General features: G+C 37.1%; 1 protein-coding gene across 9 annotated transcripts in view; it reads left to right on the top strand.

Moving 5' to 3' along the window:
• The first annotated feature begins 4,000 nt into the window (after positions 1 to 4,000).
• Positions 4,001 to 26,671, top strand: part of Eya4 (EYA transcriptional coactivator and phosphatase 4) — a 263,432-nt gene continuing 240,761 nt past the window's right edge. For 2 of the 9 annotated variants that reach the window (XM_078019104.1, XM_078019100.1), the window contains exons 1-2: positions 4,001 to 4,303; positions 5,029 to 5,158. The gene's annotated coding sequence lies outside the window, so the exon portion shown is untranslated. The other 7 variants (XM_078019103.1, XM_078019097.1, XM_078019105.1 and 4 more) reach the window with 5 other exon arrangements.

Raw genomic sequence — 26,671 nt, 5'->3', positions numbered from 1 at the left:
AATGAAATAAACATCTAGGAAATTGGAAATAGTGCAGAGACAAGCAATAAGAATGATTAAGGGCTTTGGGATACAGAACTGCAACAAGATTAAAAGGTCTTACATTTGTTTAACATGGCAAACAGATGACTAAAAGTGGGCATGATATCTGTTTATAAACATCCAAAGGTTGGGTGTAAACATGGAAGATAAACTGGAACCGAATAATATGTTACTAGAAGGATTTAACTTGAGAAAAACTTTGAAGAGAGAATTTAAAAGTAAATACAAAGAAACTGTCTCCAGAAAATGTGCAGTTGTCTTTCTTTAGACACTTTGCCAAGAATGAGAAAGTTTCAGAGTCCATCAGAAGAGAATGACCCAATAGATGGGTAACTAGCACAATAGATAGGTCTCACTTCTTCCCTCTAACAAACTAGTAGGAACTTTCTCAAGCTTGATCTCTCTGCATGAATTTACTTTAAATGTGTGTTTATTTACAGGTTATAGAAAACCAGCAGCACAGGAGTTTAGATTTCTGTTTATCTTCATTTGTTCTCAGAGTCTGTCATTGATAGAGTAGACAGTGATCAACCTTGTTCTTATTGAGGCTGGTCTTTAAAACTTCATTCTTCTAAAGCTCAAAGGGTTTGGCTTAGGACTCACTAAGAAACAATTGAATAACTGTATTTTTTAGGAATTGTGCATGCTTCCAGTTGAAGTTCAAAGGTACGCTAAAAGGGTGCTCAAGAGATTCACTTTGGGATTATTTCTCCAAATTTCCAGTCCTTTGTTATTTTTATTTATTTATTTATTTATTTGGGTAAATATAGTGTCTTATTCCACTTCTTAGCCTAAAAAATCTGTTCTTACTAAAGTGATAGTACTATTTTTTTTCCCTTAAGTTTGCTTTTAAATGAAATTAAAGTAAAATTATGTTTTGGATTATGAGCTCTTAGAGCGTTTTGTTTGTTTAATTTGAGTTACACAAAACTAAATGCCAAAACAGTGCCATACATATTTGAAAAATAAACAAATAGTAAATGGTATTGGCAGAGGCATTGTACCCCAGAGGAGTGAGTTAAAGGAATAGCTCACAGTGGAACTTATTTTTCCACTGATTTTCACATATTCCTACACTGTCTCAAATGTCTGTTCTCAGATTGAGTTGAACATTTGTAGATATTCTAAGTTAAATTTATACCATGTAGGATCTACTAGTATTCTGGAAAAATTTTCAGAATTTGGTAGTAGGTTTTTGAGTTTAGAATTTCCCCCAATTTTTTTTCAAGCTCTTTTGAGTTTCTCCCATTATTCTTCATTGCCTTGTAGGACGTTGTTGCAGTACCATATTGGGCCAATAGATGTTGCTATCATGGGGGTTGAGAGTCAGTGGATAAAGCCTAATATGCAGGGGGAAAGGGAAGGAAAGAATGGATGAAGGGATGGGTAACTAGCATAATCTTTTATCAGAGTAATTTGCTTTTTAACTTTGTACTTATAAATTGTTTACGTTTTTCCACAAGTAAGAAAAACAATTTAATACGTTAATTTAAAAGACACTTCAACTTCGGAGACTTCAGATATATTTTAAGCAAGGACATCAATGAGTGAATAAGCACATTTCTCTCCAAAGCCTGAGGGGACACATGGATTGTAACTCTACAAACCAATGTTTTTCAAATTGGTGTGTGAGTTAATTTTAGGTGAAACAAGAAAAATAACTTTTGTTTCCACAATATAGATTCATTTCCAAGGTCATTACTACTCATGGTAAATAATACTGGATTTCCTTTTGTGGTGATGATAAAAAGTTTCCTTTTTCAGATAAACTTATTTAATGAAATAGGTTAAATGTATCTATTAAGTTAAAAATATTAAAGGTGAAAAAGCAAGTGGTATTCAATAGAAATACTAGAAATCATGCTTTATTTAAACAAACAATATATTTTTGCTTGACAATCTTAAAATCGCTTGATTTCTAATTTCAACCTTTTTTTCCAAATGTGAACTGAAAATATATTTTATTTCACTCCTAGCAATATCCATGTTACTTATGTTATTTGAGATTATTAGAAGGTACTAAAAGGTTTTGGATGACGAATATGTCGTATTTGGATGGCATAATATTCATATAATTTTTGATATCTTTTCTAAATGCATTTTATTATATATTTATAAAACACTACGAGAGAGCAAAGTAACCTTGTAAGCAAGGTCAGCCCTCCAAAAATTTGATTTTAGAAGGGAGAGGAAAACATGCTGACAATTATGTTAATAATATGCCACATTAAAGTACAAACTAGTATTTTATGCAAGTTATGCACCTTCCCAAATTTATTTAGAGGTAAAACCAACACACAATGTTTTTTTTTTTTTTTTTAACAAAATGAGATTAAAAATTTGTGGTCTTTAAAGACCATTGTACTTAATTCTTACATGACATCTGCTATAGCCACAGAGTATTCTTAGATACTGAATGATTTATAAGTATTTTAGTTGTGTCTTTGGCCTGAAACATAAACACTGTATTAAAAAAGCTCAGTGGTACAGCACTTGCCTTACATGTATGTGGCACTGGGTTTGATCCTCAAAACCACATAAAAATAAAGAAAGAAAGAAAGAAAGAAAGAAAGAAAGAAAGAAAGAAAGAAAGAAAGAAAGAAAGAAAGAAAGATATTGGGTTCATCTACAACTAAAAAAATTTTTTTTAAAAAAGTTGGTGTTGTTCTGCTTACTATTATTACTAATAGTGTCACAGAGGCTGATGGAACTTTGGTGTTACATAGAGCTGGTTTGAGTCCCAGGTTTGCCACTCAGTGGAAGCTGCTAAAAATTTTGAGAGACTTATTTTCTCACATGTAAAATGAATAAAATGAGATCTGTAAAATTAATTAAGTCTGCCCACTGACATTTTCTCTTTAAGTGTATATTAACTGGTACTCCTCTTTAGGCCAGAATGTGCTCTGGACTATATTCCAATTCTTCTTTGCTCCAACCCACTGCCAGAGTGCTTTCTACCTTGAGAACCAGAAAAGGAAACATTATGCCTGGCAGTGCCAGCACCCTCCAAAATAAATGAGCAGGAAAGAAAACCCAGTAAGTGATGAAAGCAGCAAGGATTGCCTTTATCAGTTAAAATTTATAACCCAAGCGTTTCCATTGCCTCTTAAATTGTTGTAGACAATGTCCCACTCATTAAAAACTTAATTGTAACTACAAGTGTTCAGTATTGATTTTATTTTTGGAGGTCCTCATTTCAGTTGCATGTGACCAAGTTGAAGAACAGAATGAAATATTTTTCTGAAATTTTCACAGTATAATTTACAAGTTACTAGACAAAATGTTAAAATTTAGTTTATCAATGTTAAAACTAAATTTTCTTTGGGAGTCATTTCTATTTTTCTTTTTTCTTCTTCTTCTATTTTTTTTTTTTTTTTTGGCAATGCTGAGGCTCAATCTCAGGGCAGTGTGCATGTTATACAAGGGCTCTACCTCTGAGATACATCTCCAGCTGCCTGATTGGGAGTAATTTTTATGAATTAGGCAATGTGCATGGTCACTGTTGAATCATGGGCTTTGTGGTTTAGAGACCACTGGGTTGGTTTCAGGGAAAGTTACTTAGGTTTCTTTGGGTTTTGGTTTCCTCATCTTTTACATAAGATTAATAACAAAGACAACTGTAGAGTTGTTGTGAAAATTAAATGCACTCACATGTCCCATAAGTGACCAACACAATGACGACAGTAAATTCTCAATAAGTTAAAACACATTATCAATGTGACAAAGAAGATGCTGCTGAAATAAACAATAGGTTTTAGACAGAGATGACTAAGTGGAGATGAAATTTATGGATTTACTTTGTTGTAGGCCCTGGTTATGTTATTTGTATGTGTACATAGAGAGTCTTAAATCCTATGTAGGTACCTAATGCATACGCAGAAGGCTTAGGCACGAAATGTCATTTCAGCAATGTGCCTGGGGAAGCTCTGACGCTGCCTTGGAATTCAGTCTTAGTTGCCTGACCTTTGAGCGTCTGGGAGGGATGCCTATACCTGCACCCAGCGCTGGAGGGGGCCCAGGCCCTTCCCACCCCAGCCGATCTGCACAATGCTTACTCCTTCACAGCATACATCTCCGCAGAAAAGTTTATTATCTTCAGACAGTGAAAGCTCCCAAATCTGGTGAGCGTTGGCTTTTATTTTGCGTTGTTGCAAGGAGGCGAAGTCCCTTCTGTCTTCTCCCTTGGGGTGAGTGGCACGGAGTCCCGGCAGGGAGCCCGCAGTGGCCTACACCCTGGAGCCGGCTTGCAGGAGGAATACAGGCAAGTCCTCGAACTGCCCCAAAGAAGCAGGTGGGGACAGACAGTGGTTCCTGCTCCCAGGGAGGGGAGAGAGGCCGCGGGTCCCTCCCCTCAGTCTAGAGGCTGCAGCAGCCCGGGGCAGGCCGGGTGGGGGTGGGGTGGGGCGGCGCAGAGGGCGCGGAGATTACCACGGCGCCACCCGGGACGCCCAGGGCCACAAGGCCCCGAGCGGACCCCACGCGAAACCGCAAAGGATGACAGCAGGCAGTCTCTCCAGGTCGAATATAAAAGAATCGGTCCCGCTCTAGCCAAGGTCCCCGCGCGCCCAGCGGCCTGCCGCGAGGCCCCCAGTGGCCACCCGAGCCTGAAGTCGCTGGCTGCGACGTCCCCCCCACCCCCCGCCTCCAACTCCGCGCGCAAGTGCGAGGCTGCCCGCCGCGCGGCGCACGCTCGGGCCGCTCCCGGCTTCCGCGCAAAACTTCCATCCAGTTCACTTGAAGTTGTCGCTCCCTTAGAGAGGGGGAAGGAGCTTCGGGGAAAAGCTGGGGAGTGACGACTGCGGCTGCGGGGCGCGCGCTCCTTTTCTTTTCTTCTACTTCTCTCCCGGTCGTCAGTCCATAGTTTTGGCTCTTCCCCTCTCCTACTCCCCACCTCGGAGCCGGCTTCTCCCCACCGCCTGGCTTTCCCCCCACTTGTGTTTGCTGTTTTTTGGGGGGTGGACGAAGGGGATGTCCTGTTTTCACCAGAGACACGACGCGAAGGGGAAACTTAGACATTGGAAGGAACGAGAATAAATACCTAAACACAGACGGGAGGATCCGCGGCTGGGGCAGACACTTGGACTTCGGGATCCCGAGGCGATCCGGGCGACGGGAGGTGAGTATACCTCTTCATCCAACCTTATTAGCCCTACAGCCTGCGAGGGTCCATATTTGGAGAAGCCCCCAAACTCTTCCCTAAAAAGTGCGCACGACTGCAATGCGCTGAAGACTGAAGACTCGCAGCCGAGCAGTGTGTGGGCTCCTGAGCTCCTGAGCTCCTGAGGCACTCGAAGGCGGGGTGCCTTATGCGGGGAGCCCAGGCCTCTTTAACTACGGCGGTGCGCTCTGCTGGAGCAGAAGACCCCGATTCCAAAGGGTCCCCTTGGAGCCTGCTGTCTGCTACAGGACGCAGCGCTACCGGCATGGAACCCGGTTCGCCGCGGCTAAGTCTGCCATAGGGTGCACCGCTCCTACCTGCACCCCGCCCCCGCCTCACAGAAACGTGCGCACCAGGGTCTCCCCTACATCCATCCTGTGACCTGTAGTACTTTGTAATGATCCCCTAGATGGCCCAGGAGCCTGGGTTTTCACGAGACGGGGTACTTGTGTAGAGTCAGTGATTGTGCTCTAATTCTCAGGCACTCACCGGGCTTAAAACCCATGTTAATAGTTTTTATGTGGCGTGGACCGAGTGGCTCCTGTAGTTTGCCAGGGTCCGTGAAATTAGAGGCGCCTAGTCAGAGGAGTCGCGTTCATTGGCTCGGGACACAGATGCCGTGGAGGGATTATAACTTCTCCAAGAGAAGGGACCTGACTGGGAAGAGCGGGTTTGCTCTCCTTTCAACGCCTACTGGGTCTAGGGAGGCTGCTGGTCTTGAAAGGTTTCTTTTTCTTTTTTTTCTTTCTTTTTTTCTGTTTTCGCTTGGTGAAGCGGGATTTGGAGGTAGACAGTGTGCGCGCTTGTTTTATTCGGCGCCACACAGCAACCCGCATTTCAGCTTGGTAGCACTTTGAAGATTTTCTTTCCTTTGTATATAAGATCCTGAGCAGCTCGGGGCGATTAGGGAAATTTGCGGATCAAGCGTCGAAGCCAAGCGATGGAGAAACTAGAGGGCAGTTTACTTTTTTCATCTCTTCCCTTGTTGGGATGGATGGCATTGTCTCCCTGCGCCCCCATCCCTCTTTCCGCTTCCCCTTGAAGGCTAATGGGGTTTGCGCTGTGGGGGACAGGGTGTGCGGGAGGGTGCCCTTTGGGGACTATCCGCTCTTGGTCGCCCCCTGCACCTCTCCGCGCCACTGCTGAGCGGAGCGGGCGGAGTCATTCATGAATTTTAACCTGAGGGCAGCAGAGGAAGGTACGGGTCCCTAGGTCCTTTCAGCCAAGGTGCAAATAGTTCCCGGGCGTGTGTTTTGGTTTCAGACAGTTCCACGTGGAGCACCTCCGTGTGCGCGTGTGTTATGTACTTGATCTGCGAGGAGGTAACAGGAGTCTCGTGTTCAAACCCAGTGGGCCGTTGGCCATTAATTTGCTTTCCTGGCTGTCATTACAGACACTTCCAAAATCTGATACCTAAGAGAACCAGCAGGTTGGGTTTCACATTAAGAGCTCATACTTAACAGTTTTCTTTCTCCCTTACCCCTTTTGGCTTGGCACCCTGGGATCAACGTAATGTTGGAGCGAAATATATCTTCTCGAATATGGTGTTTTGTTCCTCTTCTCATCAGCGGCGGCTTTTTGCACCCTCGGGCGTTTGTCAGTTTCGGTGCGGCTCCTGCGGGATTTAGGTGGGAGTCTTCCGAGAGCGGTTAACAACCGCGGGCTCCCATCGACAGCTTCTGAAGTTTCATTTACACGTTGGTGAATGACAGGATTGAAAGTTGAGGAAGGTTTTTTTTTTTTTTTTAATTTTTGTTTGTTGGGTTGTTTCTTTATTTTATTTTTATGATCTCCTCAACACCAGAATTGTGCTTGTTATCCTTTCCCGGGTAGAGCTTGGTTTTGATCAGAAACATCATCTTTTAAATTATTTGTCTTAAAATGTTTTTGGCAAGCTGAGACCTGAAGAACCAAAAACTAGGGAAAGGAGTGGGGAGAGACTCCTGAAACAAAATATCTGATATGTGGTATGGTGTAATTTAAGACTGCATTCAAAGACATTTGTGTGTTTTTAAAAATAAGATTATCCCCCCCAAATAAAAATCAGTAGTGGCAAAAGACAAACTGTTTTGCGTGGAGCGAGATTTACAGAATCTGAGTTTTATGGCGATTATACCAAATGCACATATAACTACACCCACTTTTATTCTTATTATGTACCATACAAACAGTTTGTTCCACCTGATTAAAAGTTGTAAGTCTTTCAAAGTAAAACTACTTTAAAAAAATGACTGTAGGAGAATGTTAAAACTTTTGACAGTAATAGCTTTGAAAGTAATAAAATTAGATTAGCTGGAAACTCTTATTTTTTCTCTCTCATTACTAGGGATGTGCCCTTGTCTTTTCTAATAGAGGAAGGTTTAAAATCAATTTGGCTTTTAAAAGTCTGTTTTCCTTTATAAATTGCCTGAAAATAAGTATGCTTATTTTAAGCACACTTAATAACGTTTTCAAGGTCATCATATTTAGAAGATGTTTCACAATTATAACTAAAGTAAATGTTATTCAATTCTTACCTTTTTATTACTATTAATTTTCATGAAAATTAGATAGTCAATTTCTCATTTCCAAAATGAAGTTTTATACAAGTATGTTTTCATACATAATATTTAGTATAAGTAATATGTTCAAGTTTAAATATTAAAAATCCCTAAGATCTGTATGCAAATAAATTGTCTGAGCTGGGATTGTGACTCAGTGGTAAGAGCACTTGCCTAGCACGGGTGAGGCACTGGGTTCAATTCTCAGCACCACATAGAAATAAATGAACAAAATAAAGGCCCCCCAACATCTAAAAAAAATTTTAAAATCGTCTTAAAGAAAGTCATTAATTTTATTGAGAAATACACATGCTGGATTCTAGAAGAGTTCTAGAAGTTGGATTAAAAAATGTTGCTTTTTCATAAAACTTTTTCTTCAAAGGGTGACTGGCAGAAGTATGGTTTGTCATTTTGCAATAATTAATTTTTTCTTTTTATAAACTTCCTTTGAGTTAAAAAAAGAAAAGAAAAACAGATTCTCCCATTTCTGTTTCCTTTTATTTATATTGTGATTTGGGGTGTAAATAAATTTTACATAGCCACGGGAAATAGAGTGTCCAGTTTCATGTTTTCAGTCTCTGTTGCAAAACTCTCAATGACTGATGTCGTGTCTAAAAATATATTTATGGGACTTGTTATTTCATTTTTAAAATTTCATGCACAGGAATCAAATTATCTAGAGTTTTTAGAAAGGTAAAGTGGTAGAAAACATAAAACTCTTTATATAAAAAGTTAGGATGTTGGAAAATTTACATTCTGACTTTCAGATAGTAAAATTGAACTTATTTCTCCCAGTGGAACCTTATGTTTTTTTTTTTTTATTCAAAAATTCAAGAAGAGGGGAGATAATCCCTTTTGAGAATTAGTGAAGTGTTAAGTAATTTAAGAATGTAAGTATTTATTATGTTTTTCATTATCTTTTTTTCCTATTTAAGTAAATGCAAGAACACTAAACATTCAGTAAAAACAGGCCCCCTTTATAAGGAGTTTATTCACCATAGTTCAGTATTGCAGCTGCTGATCATATTTCATGGAGCTGTTAAAGCACTTAAAACCTAAAATTAGGTACTGTCTGGTTGTAAATATTTCAGGTCACTCATTTAAGAAATAAATAGAAAAGTGTGCTATCAAAACCAGGAGAGGATTTGAATCCTCTCATTGAGGAGCTGAACAAACCTCTGTCAAACACCTTGTTATTATTTCAGTGTGACTATAATCCTGACAGTTTCTTTTTCAAATGGATATTATCCTTACATATACTACATTCTTATAATGTGTCTCTCAGTAGAGTATCTTAAACTAATTGTATTCAGAAATACAGTTGGGGGATTTTATTACAGTGGTTACTAGGTGAAGGAAATCAACACCAGGGGGAATGGATAGCAGTGCAGTGTACCTGCTTCTCATGAATTTTTCCTGGTGAACTAAGAACCAACGTACTCTTTCAGGCATTTGCCCTCCAGATGGGTGAGGTGCAAAGGTGTATTTTATTGTGGTACATGCATCAAAATTTGCAGTTAGATGTGTTTTACTATAAGGGGGGCATTGCATGTTCATTAAATTGTACATGGAGGCAACACGGGTGTCATTTATTTTGAACTTGAGTGGAAGAAAATAAATAAGAGCCGCATATTCAAAAGGAGTACAAGCAACTTTGATTGCTTTTAAGAGGTTTGAAGACTTTGTAAGCATTACAGTCACTTAATATTGCTTGTGGCGCTTACTGCACATTAGTGTATGCCTTGGTGATAGGTTGTTTATTGTGAAGTGTGTGATTCTTATCCTTTCCCCATCCATATGTTTACTAGTAAAGAGATACTGAAAGAATATATCACTATCCTTGCTGCCCTCTTTTCCTTCTTCCAGAAAGGGAGATGAAACTGATTAATTTAAAATAGTATTTATTGAGCCATCAAAATCACATTTGTGTGGTGGTTTAAGACACTTTCAGAGAGTACCTCTGAGTCTCACTGTAACCTTTTCTGTCATTGAAAGGTGCTAATTGATCTTAGCACTGACATAATAGTATAGTTTGATATTTGAAACCTTTCAGTGCTGGTCTGGCCCTTTTCTCACCCTGAGAGTTTAGTGCATGGCTGATGAAAAAAGCCACTATATTAAAATATCAGAATTTTTTTCCTACATGAAATATTTCAATAAAATATATTTATATTTTAAAACTTTTTATTTATATGTACTAATGTTTTAGAGTACTTTTAGACCATGGAAGAAAGATCTACATTGTCATGTTATGACTTTTAAAATATTTTTTCTCCATGAGTATTTTTTTTTAGGTTAGAAGTTTTGAGTAAAGTCTAAGTGCTGTTTATCACATTTAAATATTTTCAAAGTGAAGTTGCATTCCACCAATATGTAAGTGTCATGTTCATATTTCATATCTAAGGGTACATTTTCTTATGTACTTCATATGTCAAAGTACATTCCTAAATAAAAATATCCAATTTAGTCTCTGGATAATTGTGATTTTGCTGTCTGTGCAAGTCATTCTATTTTCACAAGTAGTTATTGTCATAATAACATCCTAGTTTACATTTATTCAAGAGTTACTTTATGCAAAACATTATTTTAATTGTATTATGTGTAATCTTTTCAACTATACTATAAATTAGGTATTTTTAGTATCCCATTTTACAGATGAGGAAGATGAGATTCAGTCATATAATGGTGTGGATTCAGGACTCCAACTTCCTACTCTTACCCTAACACCCTGTGCTTAAACTTAAGCTTTGTGCTAGTTTTAATAAAGCTTTGTGCTAGGTTTAATAAAAAAGACTTTTTTTTTATTAAGCATTGTACAAACAAAGCATTTTATATTTTCAGTTATTTAAAGATAACCCAGATACTAGAAAAATGTTAAATTTCACATTAAACCTATAATTTTATGTAAACTGTTTACAACAAAGCTGCAAACATTGGAGTAAAAGAATTTTAAGTACCTATTTAAAGAAACATTAAATAGCAAAGAACAAGTGCTTGACCCATATAGCCAAGATAATGAAGGTTGATAACAAATGACTAAATTTGAAGAAATACTTTGCGCATGATGATTCCCAGTTATCAAGAACTTACAAGGAGCTGTTTGGAATACTTAACCTACATCAAAAGTGTCCTTTGTTTTTCAAGCCTTATCTTTTGGTTTTACAGTTTTGTTGTTGTGTTAAGCCTGACATTGGTTAAAAATCTCAAATCAACCCTGTCACATTGAACAAACTAGTAGGAGAAGAAGCATTAAAGAGTGCATAATGGATTTCTAGAGGTAGGCTTAAATGATATTGTGGTCACCCATATTTTTTAAATACTTTCAGATTGTGTGATTATCAGACTTTGCATTTTAAAGAATTGTCTCTAGGTGAGCACTCTTGTTTACCTATTAACAACCTGTTTTAAAATGTTGAAGTAGTTACAGGAGGCAGTGGCTTTCATTTTTACCTATTTATGAATTTAGCCACTTTCTTAGGCCCGTTTCTTCAAAGGAAAGTTGTGCTCACTAGAGAAGTGTGCCCCTTCTCTGTGTGTGTATGCCCTCTTACCATTGTTACTGCTGCTTGGCCAGATTTCTCTGGAAAAGTCTTCAAATGTATGAAAATTCCCGTGAAAATGTTTTGTCCTTTATGGAAAGGGCACAACTCCTAGTACCTGCTCTAGTATGTTAGTGTGTCATTACTAGAATGAAGTGGTGGCATGTCCCCATGGTCCCAGCTACTCTGGGTGCTGAGTCTGGAGAATCACTTGAACCCAGGAGTTGGAAGCCAGCCTGAGCAACATGTAGGGAAACTCCATCTCTTAAACACACAAACCACCCGTACTAGACAAATCAAGTACCATAAACTATCTCCCAGTTATGCATTAGCAACAGAACTGTTTACCTTTATATCACTTGAGTATTCCTGTTAACCAGTTTTCAACTTCATTTTAACACTGAGAACATAAAAACTGGTCAGTATGATCCCCACATACAGTTTCAAGTCTGACTGAGGCACAGGATGTTTACCTGCAAAGGTTCTCTTGATTTGAGCATCTTTTCTCCTTTAAAGAATGAATGAAGGGGCAGGGATTGTGGCTCAGTGGCAGAGCACGTGCCTTGCACGTATGAGGCACTGTGTTCAATTCTCAGCACCACATAAAAATAAGTAAATAAAATAAAGGTATTGTGTCCATCTACAACTAAAAAAAAAAAAAAAAAGAATTAATGAAGACACAACATACTGGCCTAAGTTGACATGAATGGATCTCCCCTTTCTGTTATTTTTTTCTTCTTTCTTTATAAAACAAAAACTGACATTTCTTCTGCAAGGCTACAATTAAATCATAAAAATTTACATTCATATGCTGTTAAGTTTAATTCTACTCACAAAAGCAACAGCATTAAGTTTGAAATTCTATCCTTAATAAAGTAGGTGTACCACATACAGGGAGGGCTTATTCTCCACAAGGTCATGTACACAATCCACAGACCTCTGCATATACTCAGAGGAGTGATCTACTCATTACATTTCACCTCTGACTTTGAACTCTCTAATGTTAAAGGATTTAAAAAGACCCCCATGTTCTGATTAAGAGATTGAATGTTTCTAACTTAATGTGTCCAGTATTGAAACTAGTTTGAAAATAGTATTGAAAATAGTAATGACTTGGAAAGTCAACAGATGTCAATCTATTTTTTTTCACTAAACTTTTATATTTGAATGCAAATGTATATTTATGTATAGTTCTGACTCTAGTAATTCTGGCTGTATTTAATCACAAGGTGGGTGAATCACGTTCACATTTTCTAGTCAGGTCTTTGAACAATCTCAAACTGTGCTTCTAATAGGTAACTATTAAGAATACAAACCTCAGTAGATGTATTAAGAATAGCATACTGAAATTTTTTATATGAATGTTATGTATTAAGATGATGCTGGTTTATTTTTCTTAGTTGATCCACAAACAATTTTTAGTGTATGCCTATTTTTAATCCCCAATGAGTAACTTCAGTTATTAAGTCCTTCATTTATAAAAAATAACTAGCAAAATTCTGGGCTCTTGGAAAATGCTTATTAAATGCTTTTTGATTGTCAGTATTGCAAAAGATATGCAAAAATAAATGTGGGATAAATAGACTTATTTTCCTGTTCTGTATAACTTTGAAGACTTTGAAACTCTTAATGTGTTGTTATAATTTTACATATCTTTTTCTGGAATGGTTAGCACAGTGAATTAATCAGTGTAACCAAAGTTAGAGTTAATCCTAAGGTATTCAATCAAATCTAGGTGGACACTTGACCTATGTCATCTTGGTCACAGTGTTGCCCGTGTCATAGCAAGTAGGATGGGTTATCTTGATATCTTTCTTTTGGACTCTTCTGGATTGTGCTTCGTCTGTCTAAGATTCTCTCATCCCTAGAATGTTCAGCCATATTCATTCACAGTTTTTCTCAGGTCCTTTTTCAACTTATAAATCTTTAAAAGTTCTCTGTTGCCAACAAGGCAAATTGTGGAATTTCCAGCCTCATGCTGAGAACTTTGTTCAGATTGCTGGTGTCATCTCTCACCATCCACTTACAAGATCTCTCTGCTCCAGCCCTATGGAAAACTGCACTTCTCAAATACATCCTGGTCATTCCCACATTTTCTTTCTTTGTGCATATCTTTCTGCATGACATCTCTTCTCTGCTCCTGTGACTTCCTTTTCTACTTCTTTATCAAGATTGAAGGTATGAAATGTGACCTCCTACTGAGGCTGAGTTGAATGTTTCCTTCTCTTTACCCCCAAAGCACCAGGTTTCTGCCTTTAGTCTAGCACTTGCCACATTGAAATGTAACAGGTTACATTAATCTAAATCTTGCTCTAGGCTAAGATTTTGCTGGAGGAACTAACTGTTTGTGTCATGTCTGTATCCATAGTGCACTATACTCTACTTGACAAATAGTAAGTAAGGGATCACTAACTTCCTGTAGAGAGAATCAGTAAAATAACTGAACTCGAGAGTAGTGTAGTCTCACTAGACATCACTGCCACAAGACTAGAAACAGTAGAAAGAGCTGTGATTGTTATATCGTGGGAAAATCTGAAGAAGAGACTCAGGGATTTGGGATATTAATCCAATAGAATTGCAGATCTGAATCTAGACCCAGATTATGTAGGTGCAATATGGTTTTATGTATGTCTGTGCGTGTGTGTGCGTGCACGCAAATATGCTTGTTTGTATATAGGAATGTGTTTATTTTTCACTACTGGGAAGTCAGGGATCTAATGGATAAGCTAAGGATACTGAAAAAATCTCTGGACATATGGGTATTTCATGGAACATGAAAACTGAGACACCCAATTCTTAGCATAGTGATTAAGTACCATGAATTTGGAGCCAGGTTGCTTGGGTTCAAACCCCAGCTCTGACACCATGACACCAAATACTTTGTAACATAGGAATGTTGCTTAAACTGATTTTGCTTCAGTTTTCTTATGTGTAACAGAACATACTTCATGGGTTTCTGATAAGGATTCGATGAGTACATATGGGTCATGCATTTAGCAAAATGATCAATATGAGTATTAGTTATTCTGATTATGATTGTATGTCTTTCATCAAATTACCCAAAACGTTTCAGAGATTTTTAGAGTTGAGTCTTTTTGAGGGGGGGGATCACAGATCATGAACCATAAATTGAGTCCCTAGTGGGCCAAATTCAAATTTGGTACTTTCAGGACATCTTGGCAAATCTGAGGCTGTATTTTAAGCCTCATAAAAGAGGACAAAGTGCTCAAAAATCAGTTTTAGCCATTTATATTGTGTGGTATTTCTTTTATCAAATATTTGCACATACAGTTACCTAAATATTTTTGGACTTTAGTCTATATGTTTCCTCAACTTCCTTAAGCAATTAGAAGCCTATTCTATTCTATGCTACATTGTTAATTTAGCCAATATTTAAATTTCCTCACTTTTTTTTTTTAGTCTGAAGGTACCAATTACAATTCTTCATAATTTTTCTGGCTATTGGGCTTGATGAGCTCATTGTATACTTTTAAGAAAATTACTTCAGATATTGCTGATTCTTACCTTTGCATCCATAGTAGGAGTTATGAGCATCTCTCTCTCTCTCCAGAACTTCTTATTAGATCCTTGGTTTAGGTAGAATGGGATAGAGGGAAAAAGGACAGTTAAATAGTTTAATGTCAAGGTCTAATTTCTACTGTTTACTTGGAACTACTACTGGCTACTTCTGTATAAAAATATGATAATATTAATGCTGTGCCTGATAACCCCTGGTGACCAATATATTTAGATCAGAATTTCACAGGCTCTGGTTATTAACATTTGGACTGGATAAATTTTTTATAGAGGGGGTGCTCTCCTGAGCATAGTCAGGTGTTTAGCAGCATCCCTAATCTCTGGGTACTAGAATCCAGTAGTCTGCTACTACAGAGTAACAATAACTTCTTCAGACACTGTCAGATGTTTTCTGGATCCAAAGTTCCCCCAACTGAGAACTTGTAACATGAGCACATCTTAATATCACTTGATATAGTCAAGATTCCCAGGGCTCTGCATAGAAGGATTGTTCTTTTTCCAGTCAAGTGTGGAAAATCCTAATACCTTCCTCCAAAGTTTAAACATGAAATCAAACAGTTTTCATTGGTCTGTGTTGATGGATTATCTTTATATAGAGAGAACTTATAGATAATATTTAGTCAGGCTGACCATCTTCAGCATATTTTCCTTTTCTGAAAATAATGTATGGCAGGGAGCAGAATGCCTGGAAGAATATATAGGAAGTAAGTATTTTAATCACCTCTGTGTCTATTCTTACTTTTTACTGTTATTTGTTAGTAGGTACTTTTGAGTCTTTTTTTTTTTTTTTTTTGATAGCGAAAATTGCCTGTACTTTTCCATAGACAAACATTCAGTAATAAGAAACTTATAGACAGCTTGTTTGATTGGGAAGGATAAAGTTACTGATAATCACCACTGTCTACGTTAAAATAATTAGCTTAATTATTTGTTCATTTGTAACGAGAAGTTTTCACACGAGGCTGGAGGTATATAGTTCAGGGGTAAAGTGCTTTTCTGCGATAGGTGAGACCCTGGGTTGGATCTGTAACACTGAAGGAAAGAGAGAGAAGAGGGGCCCAAGTGGGGGAGGGGGGATCTGGAGGGAGGGAGAGAATTCCGAACCTATTTAATAACATTTGTACAACCCTGAAAAAAGTAAATATGAAAATGTTGCATATAAAAACTCTGTTTTGGCAAATTATGTGATCTATACTTTTATGTTCGAATTCTATTGGGTTAATGTTAACATATATAGTTTATCTAAAAACGTATATTCAGTTGCCTGTAAGTAAATATCAATGTAGTCTGAGTACTACTGCTGCCTGATTTAGGTGCATGTTTGAAAGATGATCCACAAATTAGTAGAAAGTAACAAAAAACTTTAAACGCAAGGTGAGATGATAACTTTGCACACATGAATTTTGAATTGATCATGAAAAATCTTTTCAACTGTGAAACATTAGTATTCTAATGTTTACATTCTTAGGCGCTCTGAACAGTAGATGAACTTTTTTATTTCATTAGTAATTGTAATGATGTTTAAAAATGCACACATATGTTGTCTGACTTAGTGATTTTACTTTAATTCTATCAGGCAAATAATCATGTTGCATCGAAGTGATCAGACTGATCTAAGAATCTCACGTCATTCACTAACTCATATTCAAGTAATCAAAGTAGAGTCTTTTTCTCTCTCTCCTCCCTCCTATGATTTATGTTTTAAGTTTTGAAGTATATTTTTAGGGGAGAAAGTGGATGAAAATACAACACAATGTATGAGACCACAGTGTCTTTCTCAGAGCAGCAGGACCTTGCACAGCTGCTTGTTAGCAGAAAGATGAAGAGGGTGTTGGGCAGCCCAGGGGCCATAGCAAGGCAACTGGGCCAGGGATGGTTTAAGTCAGGGCTTTGCAGAAAGTAGAGGAGAGCTCTGTTCCTTTTATTGACTGGAAGCCCAAGGAGACATAGCGGACCTCACCTCATGCCCAACCGGGTCCTTTATGCTGGACACTAACAGGAAATCTGGGAGTTCCTTAGTCACTGGAGAATGGCCCCAAAGCCAGAGGTTCTGGCTTTCCACATGAGCAATTCCGTTGTTCATAAATCAAGAAACACCCCCAGAGTAGTTACATCACATATCTACTTTGTCAAGTTGATTATACTGTGGGTCTGAATGTGGTGACACTTACCTATTTTTATGATTGTTTTCTGGCTTATGATGTAATTCTGCACTGGAGTATTCTCAGCGCCCCCGTCCTCCACTGTCCCAGCTCCCTTAGCCTACCTGTGCCTTACTCTTATGCTGCTTACCTTGATAAAAAAAATCTACTCATCTCTAAAGGGTTATCTCAAATGTCACCTCCTCTGGGAAGCCTTCCCTAGGGCTCAGGCAGGATTAATTATTTTCTCTCTGTAATGCCATAGCACTTTATTTGGGCTATTAGTATAACAGCACATTGTGTTTGGGGTAATTATATATGAGTCTGTCTTCTACAGAGATTCTGAATTCACTGAGGGGAGAGACCACACCTTTTGCCCTTGTAGCCCAGAAGGCTGGGCTTGATCGATATTAAGTAACTGCAGTATTGCAATGAACATTTTTAAAGGACACGAGTGCAAAGCCAGACATCCACAAAGAATGAATCCTGTTTACATTTTAGAAAACTGATTCTCTTTTGCTTATGGTCATGAAAGCAATTTATTGGTTATTTTTCTACTTTCACTTATGTAAAGCTTCATTTGTAGCTAAGTATTGCTGATTTTGTAGTGGAAGAAAGACATATCCAGCATTTTTAAATAAACTGAGATTGAAAAGCAGATTTCTAGTGGAAGTTTATGGTCTTCATACTCCCACTTTCCTCCAGAAACAAACAGCTTCTATGGTTGCTTTCTGCTGAGATGAATTTCATGTTATTTAAAGAACTTCTCAATTCTTAGAATTAAGGATTTTGTCTGAAAGGAAGCATGTTCTGTTTGTGTTTTTGTCATTGTTTCAAGATGTGGAGATCAAAAACTCCAAGATATATCTGTTGCAAGTTTATGTGGTCTTTTGGTGAGATAAATTAGGTCTTTTTTTTTTTTTTTCAGGCACAATTGAGGAAGAAGAAATTTTTGTTTAAGTTTCTGGTGGTTTGTTTTCAGGCATTTTCCACTCAAAGATGAGCAAGACCCTTCAAAACCACAAACTTGCTTATTTAGGGGGGAAAAAGTCCTTTCTATGTCCAAAAATAACATTAAATTAAGATTTTTGTTTCCAATCATTTCAGAAATTGTGGCTTTATTTCCTTGTCTGAGTCATTTTTGGATGAAGTAAACCATGATGAAGCAAGTTTGCTCTGTATTTTAGTAGGTCAAATTATTAATCAGAGTCTGAGCAGAAGGGGAATCTAGCTTAAGCCCTCCATTTTGCAGATGAGATGCCCCATTGAGTGACATTTACTCGGTTACTCAGCATGAAGCAGAAGAGCCTGGTGCTAGAGACACTCCCATGCTCCCAATTCCCACCTTGTTGCCTTTATTTCTCTTTCTGTGTGTCAGACAAAGCCTGGAGTCAAGGCAAAGACTGGAGTCAAGACTACCTTTGTGTATGTCTGGGTGCTGCCACTCATCCGCCTTGTAACCTAGAGCAAGTGATTTCTCTGAGCCACAGTGAGCTGCAGTTCTGGTAGGTGTGGATAGCAAATAGTACCTGTTTCACCGAGTTATCGGAAGGAATAACTGAGTTCACAGAGGAAACATACTTGCTTGCTTTAAAGTTCAGTATATATGTTGAACTAATTTTTAAAAATAAATTGATAAGTGCATCTTGATACAGAAAAAAAGAAAAGAAAGAAAGAAAAAGGGGGAGATTCATGCTGCAAAAGCAAGCTTTTTAAAAAAATAAGTCATTTTTCTTAAATGAAGGAAGGAATTCATACTTTGTATAACATTTAAACAGACATAGTGGGGGTTGCCTTTGAGAGGAACTGGAAGGTGGCAGGAGACAAGATTCCTGAACGTAACCCTTTATTTTAGACTGTTTGTTGGCAATCTGGTTTGATTATTCAATACAAATTCATCAGCTGTCAATTTTTGTATTTTACTATATTTTTCATTTGGTATCATAAAATATTTATTGAAATTCTTAGGAGAAATGGTTTGAACTCTGATATGATTGATGAAATTATATTATTCTATGAGAGCCTACTATGTGCCAGACACACTTCAAAACACTTTATAGCATATAAAGTTGTAGGATTATATTAATTTAAATGATATAGCTTTATTCTGTGTTGGCAAATATTTCTATATATCAAAATATTGACCATGTAATATCAATTATGAATTTGTAAATCTGATATTATTGTAATCTGTTTAATGTAAAAATTAGAATTAATTCATCAAAATACAGAAAACTGCTACTCAAGTACTGGCTAAAAGTAATGTGATACATAAAGTTCATATAATGAAGTATATTAGTCTGTTGGCTTTTTAGTTAGATTCTTATATAAAGGAAATTCTCTATCCAGACTATTTAGTTCCCATAGTTCTGGATAATTGATTATGGTTAACTTTTAGTGATTATCTAGTGCCTTTAAACAAAAATCCAACTCAAAATAGCTAACGTATTCCTCTGGCATTGGATAAATATGACTATCAATTTTTGTGGGATTTTTTTTCCTACAGAATTTCCTGTTATTTTAAGGGATTCAATAGGACTTACACACATAAAACTGAAAATTATATTACTATAGGGAAACTGCTTTGTGCCTTTGAGAAGGAACTCTCTTGCTAACTTAAGGACTATATGTGTGTAGAATAGCTAACTTTTTCCTCCCAAGAAATGTCATGCATGCAGTTAAAACACTCTTAAATTGATTAAGGATTTGTTATGTATTTCCAGAAGCACTCAAGAGTACTTTTATGGTTATAAGAGTAGAGTGCATTAGAATGCCAGAAACCAGCGAATACGCTAGAGGCCTTCAAAACCATGCCCAACATTCCTGACTTTACCATATAAACATGTGGAGCAGCCTGGAAAAACAAAACAACCGTCCTTCCCCCATGGTAGGTGAGGCCCACCATGATAACACTTCAACTGGCTTGAATATTAATTTGATACTTTTTCTGTTAGAAGTAATTTTTATTACCTAGCAAATGGAATAGAGAGGTAATAAATATGACTGATACTTATTTCTCAAGTAAAGTATTGTTTTACATCAGGTCCAACCAGTTACCTTTATTCTTTTTGGAAAGTGTATTATACAACTACCATGGTATTTTGCCTATTAATCAGGAAGCTGAAAAGCATTTTATAAATGTTGAATCAAAACTCTCACTGCTGTGAGGGAATTAAATTTCAAGCAATATACTCCTTTTATGGGGTGAGAAACTGAAGTATGGAGAAATTACAAGGTTTTCCTAAAGCTGTGCATTGAGTCATGGTAAACGTAGAAATTGACGATTCTGTTGGCCTCACTTAATCTGGAACTTCATGAATTTAAAGTTATACATTTCCTGACATGTGTCTCAGGAGTTTTTTATGTAGTAATTTGTCTGTTTGTTCATTGATGAATATCAATGCAGCTTTAGGAATTTTAATATTATAAATCTGTATATCGAAGATACTTTCTTCAGAGAAACTCAATTCATTTTTTTTCACTATCATAGCAAAGAAATTAAAACATCAAAACAAAAAGATTGATTGTACAAAGTACGAGCTGTGTCGTGTTCATGCACAGCACCTGAAGCTCCTTCAGAAGCAGGTATAGCTTGTTCAAGTGCTTGAATAAGAACTTGGTTGACGGAAGCCCTAGGTAGCACAGGCACATAGAGTGGTGTCCAGGAAAACCCACATCTCTCTTTTGGAACATCTGAAGGACTGCTGTCCCCAACTCCTGCTGCTGGGTGTTTTTGCATTTGGTTGATTCAAGAGGAGGTGAATTATTCTACTTCTTATTCCATCTTCCTGAGTTTCGGTTCTCACATTTAAAACTCTTATTTATTGTGTCTTTTTCTTACTGGTTTAACCAGTATTTTCCCTACCTTTCTTCACCCTCTTCATTCTTTTCCCCAAGTTTGAAGGGTCATATTTTAAGCAAATAGTACTTCTCAAGATCAGACCTCACCCCTCCTCACCTCTATTTCTTTATAGTAACAGAAGAGCAGGGTGTATAAGTTAACTTCAAATGAGGGGTCTCTGGCACTTCCCCAGGCATGGCCCCCTTGGGGTATTCTACAACAGAATCTCCAGAGAACCCTGGGGTGCCCTCTCCACCACCCACTGCCACTGAGGGATTAGTGAACGACTTCTTCCGTTTATTTTCTTGTTCTTTTCTTTCAGACGTGGCTTCCGCTTTTGTAGCTCCCCGGTTCTTCCCTTGGAAAGTGCTTTCCCCAGGAGGCTTTGTGGGCCCCAGAGCAGTTTTGCACCCCCTGGAGCCCAACTCACAGCCTGGGCACATCCAAGTATTAGACAAACCAAACAGTCTTGTAGCTTAAATATGATTTTTTTAAAAAAATTTACTTTTCCTGAAGAATAATTCGGCTTTAAACAAAGAAGCAAACAAATAAAACCTACAGTCTTTCCCACAGGAGAATTCTTACTGCTTTCAAAATTTATTGTCATTGATTATCATTTCAACTAATTAGTTTTCCTTCATATTTTTGTCAGGGTATAAATGTGATACTTTACCATAAATTAATGCTGACCTTCATTAATATAATGTCAATGTGACTTAAAAATAATGATGCACTATGACCTCGTTCATATCTACCTTCCATTTATTATATTTCCTAGGAAACTATGCTTTTGAGGCTGATTGGACTCTCCCATAATCCCTATTGAGAAACAAAGATTTTTATTTTTTTTTTAATAAAGATGTGGTCTGATTAACCAAGAGTACTTATGGAAAACATGACTTAGGGGGTGACATGAGTAACAACTTGTTTGTGGTATCTGCCAAACATACGGAAACAGGATTCAGTTTATGCTTTATGATTCCAGCAGGCAGACCAGAAAGTAGAAGTTGTGAAATATAAGTTTTTTGTTTGCTTTTTATTTTATTTTTTTGGTTGCAGTTGGACACAATGCCTTTATTTTATTTATTTTTATGTGGTGCTGAGGATTGAACCCAGGGCCTTGCATGTGCTAGGCAAGCACTCTACTGCTAAGCCACAACCTCAGCCCTGAAATATAAGTTTTTAAAGTAATGTAAAAATAAAAGAAAAGAAAGAGAAGGCCTATTACTTAGGCCAAGGGGCTCTAAGTAATATGCCTTCAGAATCATGGGATTACCCTGTAAATAACCCTCCTATTTCAGTGTTCCTCCTGATTCCAACATAAAGAAATAGAACTGTGTGGGTTCCATTTACAATCATATGCATTCATTCTCCCTCTCTCTTTCCTTCTCTATTCTTCTCCCTTTCTATCTCCCTTTTACTCCCTTCCTGTTCAAGTTTGCCCTTAAAATTAAAACAGTCAGCAGGAGCAAATGGCAAATGGAGCTCAGCCACAGCTGCACATTTATTTGAGGCATTGCTTTCTGAATCTTATTTTAACCCTTAGAAAGTTCTTTGTATCTTTACATGCTAAAATGGCAAGGTTATTTATTTATTTATTTATTTTAAATAAAGTTGACTCTACTCTGAATGTCCATGAAAGACAAGAAAGATAGATGATTTTTAGACTCTAATGCTACAGACATTTTCTTAGAGGAAAGAACAGGGCAATGACTTTTATACTGTATTTGCTACCAGGAAATTTATTGAAAGGAAAGAAGATATTCAAATATTGACATATGTCTTAATTAAAAACCTGGACTAAGGAAATTCTCAGGAGGCTAAAATTTTAGGAAGATCAAGAGCATTATATTTAAATAAATCATTAACTGATATTCACTATAAGCAAAATTAAAATCAATAACTTGACTTAGTTACTCCCTGGAGCTCAACTCATGTTTACTTTGTTATATTGGAGCTCTCTCCTGCCATAATCAAAAATATGATTTTAATGTGTGATATCTTAATTCCTGTGAAACTGACGTTATGAAAATAAAATGGAGATGAAAAGATATACTGGTGTTTTTGCTGTCATTGTCTTCACTTATGAAGAAGAACATTTACCCTCGAGTTCACAGATTTTTTCTTTAGCTATATCTAATTTGCTATTTAAATAATTCATTCATTTCTTTTCAAAAATTTAAGTGAATTTTTTTTAAAAAAACCTGATTATATAGTTCTTTTCCAAATTTTGCACTTATGTGTGGTCCCTTTAATTTTGTTTCTATTTCTTTTGACTCTATAATCCTCTAAAGTATCCTTGAAATAGAGTGCTTTTTGATTATTCTATCATCTAAATTCTTACTTGCATAATTCTCCTGTTATTGCATTTGCTGTATACACAGTGCTTTTTTTTTAAAAAAAAAATGTAGTTTATAATTTTTGATCAATTTCTCTCTGAATTATTTGTGTGCTCTAGAATTTTGCATTTGCTTTCCTTGAAGTCTAGGGATTTCAAGCCTGTAGGTCAGTCTTGATTCTATTTTATTTTTGTGTTTCAGGTTTTCGATACTATGCACTGAAAATTTAGAATTTATATTTGTTTAAAGCTGAAGTTTTGATTTATTTCAAGTTCTTATTTTCTTATATTCCCTTTCCAAATGCTCCATCAAACAGCCAGCATTATTGCAAAGCCTGAGGGTGGGCTGAGTTTTCTAACAAGCTTTTAAAAACAATTTTTCTGACTCCTTCTTGTGTGAATTGATTCTTGTTTTTGCATCCTGCCCATCTCCAGAAACGAAGATAAAGGCAACAAAAACAGCAGCAAGAATGCAAATGTAAACACAAATTTTCCTCTCAACTTTTCCACATGACCAATTTCTCAGGAATCACACTGCATTCCTGAGAACTTTGCCATATGCAAAATGAATCATATTTGTCTTACCAGTGAAGCCGTATATTTTCTAAGTCCTACTGATTGAATTCTCATATTGTCTCTTATATTCTCCTCTTCCCCAGGCTTTGAGCCATAACATCAGTCCAGCTCCTTCTAACTTCTCCCTTGGAACATGGCAGCAGCCTTCTAAGTTGCCCTTAACTCTATGTACTGATCATCTTATTTTTCAGAAATCCAAAGTTGATTTGTTTCCCTAATGTTATCACATAAACCATTTTTATTTGAGGTTTAGGGCTATCAAAATGTAGTGATGACCAATTGTCTTTATTCCTTAATATTTTATGCTTTACTCCTGATTTTATCAATTTAAATCTTGATAGCATCTCATTAATATTGATGGCTTATTCCTCTCGTGCTTTTGTTTTCCCTTCTTTCAACACATACCCAACTACAATCCTGTTGTGGACCATATCGTTATCACAGTATTAAAGAAACCAGTCACAACTTTGACATTATGTAGAATAACAAACTGAAAGTAGTAAATGCTAAAAACTTACGTTATTACTCATTTTGCAAGCTTCATCTGAGTTCGGAGGATTGGTAAGACTGGTAAATTTGACTACTAATAAAATATCGATGATTGATGCAGCTCCTAGAAATTGCTAATTTCTATAAGCTTAACAAGTGAGCAGCGTTAAAATTCATTATATTTGTGCAATAAATTACATAGGTTTTAATCTATGGACAGTAAAGAATATTAATATCTTTTCATTTAGTATATGAAGAACAAAATATAAGTGCAGAGATTATTTTCCATGCTCACTGGTAATCAAAGTGTGTGTGTGTGTGTGTGTGTGTGTGTGTGTGTGTGTGTGAGAGAGAGAGAGAGTTTTTAAATACTTTATTTCACTTAGTCCTAGTGAAATATAAAGCAGAGGTTGGTATTATCCCTATGTTGGGGATGAAGAGAATGATATTTAGGGAAATCAATAAGCTTTCCCCAGGTTCTGCAGTTACTCGGTGTTAAAGCAGGAATTCACATGCAGAGTTGCTACGTGGAGTCTCCAAATTTATGTTCCTCCTGACAGAATTCTCTTTTATATTGCTAGGGTTTTAGGCGTAAAATGCTAAACTTGGGAGAGCTATTCTTAAATTGTTTCAGAATGTGACACATTTTCCTCAGGAGGAGCATAAAATCATCAGATGTGTGTTAAATAATATATACAGTCACTTAGTCTTCATCAAAAAAGGCTCTTGGTTACATAGAAGAGAGATTTATGGCTAAGAAAAAAAAAAAACTGCTTCCGAGAAAGGCTTGAATGTTTTCTCTTCTGCCAGGCTGGAAGATAATCAGTGGTGCCATTACAGTATATGCAAAATGCCCAGTAGTGTAATTTCAGAGTACTAGTGAGAGAGGAGGCAGTGTGAGAGAAGGGCAGATGGTCTTCAGAACATGGCTGAGCGTTCATGAAGTCAACAAAAATTACTCAGGCTCTGCATTCTTTCAGATGTCTCTCTGGGACAATTCAGTTTTAACTACTTCTGTGTTTTCTAGGCTAAACACCATCAGCAATTAGCAAGAATGAACAAAACAAAAAACCTTGGCTGGACCTGCCTGTCAAAAGTTCAGATGATCATAATTTATAATTTCAGAAATATTTTTTCTACCAAGTGAACTTATAAAGATGACCTACATAATTAGCATGAAGTTGAGCTTGTTGAAAATTTTTTTTAGCATGAGAAATATTAATCTGTTATTTAGTATTATTGTTACTTATTATTATTTTGTAGTGCTGGGGATCAAACCCAGGATCTTATACATGTAAGGCAAGTACTCTACCATTGATTTATACCCTAGCCCTAATCCCATTAGAATTACTATTTAAATATTTTGTGTGAAATGAACCATCTCACCAAATCCGTCTTCTACCTTTATAAATAGTTTAAAAATAGCTCAGCTGCTAGTTTGTAGCTTGGCTCCATGAAAGGAACTTGATGTCAGGTAAGGTGCTCATTACTATTCATCCAGATCTGTTTCTTGGACACCTGTGCTGTTTTCCTTTTTACGGGCAGGGAAGAGAGTCACGTGCATGGTCAAAGAATGATCATCTCTACCTCTCCTAACAGTCAGCCATAGAATTGGAGCTCCGTGTTTGTGCCTTTGGCTTTTCTCTCTGGCATGCTGCCTGAGCAGTTGGGGCCAGCTAGTGGCTGACCCAGCTTCACAGCCCCATTAATGTACCATGGAGGGCACTGTAGGTAACTAGGTGCAGAGAAGCTATAAAAACACTGCTGCTCCCAGCCATATTCTCTCCAGAATGCAATGAGAACGTAAATCGATAGACTTCCTATACAATTTTGTTTTATATTAGGCAACATGCTTAATAAAGAAGAAAATTTGTGTCAAGATTTGGTGATAGCCATGTAATCCAAGGAAGAATTGGGCAACCAGGCATCAGGAAGAGAAGAAAATAGACTTTAGGGCTGACAGAATCCAAGTGCTTAGATTTTCCAGGGCTTTCTTGCCATCTCATTTTTGCTCCTCTTTCTGGGTGAGTTCCCTTCTGTCTCTCCCTCCTGACCAGCTTTTTCCACATGGTGAAAAGAGCTCCAAAGTTTTACAGTGTAGAGGTTTTGCCATTGAAGTAGTAACTTGAAATTTTCCCAGGCCCATGTTCTAAAGATGAATCATCAGATACAAGTAATTTGGTATAACCGGAGACACCCGGAAGAACCTATGTATTGGGTTAAACTGAATATAAATCCACATGATGTATATGTGTGTAAGTGTGTGTGTGTGTGTGTGTGTGTGTGTGTGAGTGTGTGTGAGTGTGTGTGTGTAATGTGTATAATATACTCTAATGTGAGCAAAACTCAAGTTTTGATTTTTACAAAATATGCTTCTGAAAATTGATTATCAGTTTGAAAATCCAAATGCCTAGATGAACTATTCTGAATGTTTGAATGTAATGCAGGGGGACCTTACCATGGCCCAAAC

The sequence above is a fragment of the Ictidomys tridecemlineatus genome, chromosome 8 (genome assembly GCF_052094955.1).
Source record: "Ictidomys tridecemlineatus isolate mIctTri1 chromosome 8, mIctTri1.hap1, whole genome shotgun sequence".
In the NCBI taxonomy this organism is placed as follows: Eukaryota; Metazoa; Chordata; class Mammalia; order Rodentia; family Sciuridae; genus Ictidomys; species Ictidomys tridecemlineatus.
Note: the sequence above shows the minus strand (reverse complement) of the source record. Positions and strands in the feature narration are given on the sequence as shown.